Source organism: Drosophila erecta, unplaced genomic scaffold, assembly GCF_003286155.1.
Source record: "Drosophila erecta strain 14021-0224.00,06,07 unplaced genomic scaffold, DereRS2 tig00000386-arrow-arrow-pilon, whole genome shotgun sequence".
Lineage (NCBI taxonomy): Eukaryota > Metazoa > Arthropoda > Insecta > Diptera > Drosophilidae > Drosophila > Drosophila erecta.
Window position 1 is genome coordinate 316,468 of NW_020825236.1, and position 3,729 is coordinate 320,196.

Here is a 3,729-nt window from a genome sequence, read left to right on the forward strand (position 1 = left end):
ATTATCTATTTGTTTCGATTTGTTTTACTTTCACTTAATACTACTGACATTATAAAATACATCCTGGATTGGCTGGCAGGTAGTCTTCCTTTTCGCTGATCTACTGGGGTACCTCTTCCAGCACCACCGAACCAGTTGTCTGCGACCAACGTCTGCAGACCAATGTAAGTGAGTTCGTTTGCTTCTTGGACTTGATTGTTTTGCTGGAGTAAGCAATTGGGTGCGTTTATCAGCGGCAGTTCGTTTTAATCCTTAGCAGCCAAGTGGGTGCACTAATGGGTTTTTTTTCCGGTTTCTCAGTTCACTACGAGTATTATGAAAAACTTTTTTCGAACGTGATCACAATAACCAGGCCAGCCAATCGGGTGCACTTACAGGTTGCGCGTACTTCGCGTTGCTTAACTCGACTTTAGTATCGCGCACAAGCCCTTTTTAACGTTGGGCGCCAGTTAACTTCGCCTGCCCTCCTATGCTGCTGACGTCGGTCTGCTCTGCTCACGGAAATTGGGCAGACGCTACGTCTGCACATTTATGTTGTGCAGGTGCAACGTATGTTCCGCAACCGGACGATCGTGCGACCCCACGAGTGTTGCGCAAGCGGATACGCGTGCAGCTCTAACTGTTCTTATCCAAACATTTGAGGTGTTAGCTTGTATACTTTATATGGTCGGAAACTTTTCCCTCTGCCTGTAATCTCAACATTATGGCTTTTGTAAGGACATGGCCAGTTCGGCTTGGATATTGATCATACATAGTGTATATAGTGATATATTCACTCTTCATTTAAACAGATAAAGTCGATCTTTTGAAAAGTTTCACTCTTCAAAACGCCTCATAAATAACATTCTCCCAAGACATAAACCGCTTAACGGTAACAACTTAATGATCCGGTAAGCTTGACATTAAAAGCTAAGTAGATTTGTAAATTAGTTCATAACTGACCTCTGGCGAAACTTATCCAATAAACATTATAAGAAGAAAAATATATTTTTTTTAATTAAATCTATCAACTAAAAAGTTTATTGGCGCAGTCGGTAGGATACTGAAAAAAAATCCTAGTAAACTCGTTATCCTTTGACATTCTAGTGAAAAGAGGAAACTTGTACGACCAAGTAACCCTTTCTGATTGTACCCGCGAATTGGCCGCAACAAAGTGATTTCGGTTCGTTTAAAGTGACTAAAATCGGTATCCGCACAAGAACCTGTGCGATCGGAGTTAATTTAAAGACCTAATTTAGTGGCCTGCTTCGTGAAGTGAGACCGCCACTAAGGTGTGATACAATTAAAAGGTGCACAGTGCAGTTCACTAAGACATAAGTCTCGACATTATGTAGCAGTCTGTGAACAAAAACAGTAGCCCACTTAAATCAAAAGTGCGACCGCTACTATTGTATAAAACAACAAAAAGTTAAAGCAGTGCTGTTCACTTAAGGCATAAGTCTCTACATACTGTAGCAGTCTGTGAATAAAAAAAACTGAAGTAAAACTAAAATGGCGTTAACTGCGGAAAATCTTTCTCAATTACATCGGCAAATACGCCAAGTAACGCAATTCTCTGGAGAAATATCAGCTCGTTCATCAGACCTGTTGAACTTATACCCTTCGAACGACATTCGACAGAAGGCAATCACATTTGGAGCCGTCGAACTTCAAATTGTCGGAGATGCGGAAAAGGTTTCCCGTCTTGGAATGCACAACGAATGGACAACTTTAAAAGACGCCCTAATCCCGGAATTCAAGACTAGAGACGCCCCTGGAGGAACTACTAAGTAGAAGGTTCTATCGTACACCTTTTAGAGGTAACTTACGTCTATTCTGCGAACAATTCGAAGATAAGTCAACTGTAATTATAAATAAGTTAAAATTAGAAAATGACCGAAATAATATAGCGGTTTATAAGCAAGCAATGGAAACTACTATAAAAAATACAATTCGAGGCATGACATTTTAACCGTTCAAAAATTAAGACAAAACGTCCAACAAGAAGGTCTATACGAAGACCTAATTTCAAAAAAATCCGATAGTCAGCCAAGACTTAAGACTCATTCATTAATCAAATCAAAAACACTCAACCCCAACCAATTCATTCGCTTCTTTTTCCCATTAACAAATCCCACACAGACCCAAAACACTAACGTAAACAATCAAACCGCTTTTAAACAAACTCTTTTGACCAGACAACAGCAATTTGATCAGAACAGAAATTGATACAACGAACTCAGAACAAACTTACTTCAGGACCGTCAAAACGACACCCAAAACTACTATCAGCCCCCCAACAAACAAGAGTGCCGAATAAGCGTTTTAAAAAAGGCAGCGGACAATCACGTATGCAGATTACGTTAACGAAACTAAACACTACATTAATAACGACGAACGGTTCCCACTTATTAATTACAGAAAACTCAGACAGAAATGTTTACCGATCAGCAATATCAAGCTGAAAATTTTCCAATGCCAGCCTGGGATCCCAACAATACATAGAGATCATGTTTAATAACCACAGATATAGATGCATAGTTGATACTGGCTCTTCAATAAACATGATGAGCTCAAACTTTTTCAACCTTCAAGTTAAAGATAAGTAAATAACTGTCCGAAATATGATAGGCTATTCTAAATTAAATAAATATGTTGCCCTTCCAGCCAACGGTCTTCTTCAACAAACACAAAAATTCTATATTCTAACGAACTGTTTTTCTAGCCACGGCTAGCTCAGAGAGTTTGTGTGTTCGTCCCACCAAATTTATGATTTGAGTGATTGCCCGACCAAAGAGAAGATAGAGTTTAGGTTATAACAGCTTTATTTCAGACTTCCTTAATGTCAGATTCCTGGTTCTTTGTTGTCCTTCTTTTGCTTCACGACCGTTTCGGCTCGAATTGGGCTTAGGATGTTATGGTGAGAAGGTGTATCGTCCGTGAGTCCGGACCACCTTGACCGACCAATGACTCCACTGACCCTTCTGACCGTGCTAGGTTCCTTCGCGCTACCGGCGCCCAGGACGGTATATTTCGGGACGGTATATTTCAGGTCTATGGAAGGTAGGATATGGAATGGTAAACCTGTAGAGGGGTCTGACTGATTTGTAAAAGAATATTTGATTTTTTAAAACATTTATTGGTGCTTCAATATTATCAATTAGACCACGGCTAGAACTTTCAGCGCTATGTTGTGTAGCAGTAACAAAGTTAATCTGATGTAAATGTATTCTTGAGAGCGCGTCTGCGACAAAATTTTCTATTCCTGGTATAGAATATCTCATAATTATATAACTCTAGATACGCTTTCCAAATGTATGTAATAGGCAGAAGGCAACGTTTCCGACCATATAAAGTATTTATATATTCTTGATCAGGATCATTAGCCGAGTCGAACTGGCCTTGTCCGTCTGTCCGTATGAACGCCTCAATCTCAGGAACTACAAAAGATAGAAGTTGAGATTAAGTTTATTTCAAAATGTTGCCACGCCCACTTAAACCGACCAAAACTATCACGCCTACACTTTTAAAAAATTGTTATTATTTTCATTTTATTATTTTCTTCCCAATTTTTGCCGATATTCCAGGAAAATTTCTCGTTAGCACTTCCACTAGCTGATTACGGCTATATGATAGTCGGGGAACTCGACTATAGCATTCTATCTTGTTTGTGTTGTAATTGGACATATAGAGTGTAGAAATGATTAAGAAAGAAATGAGAGACATATGTTAAAACAACCTGACAATTCA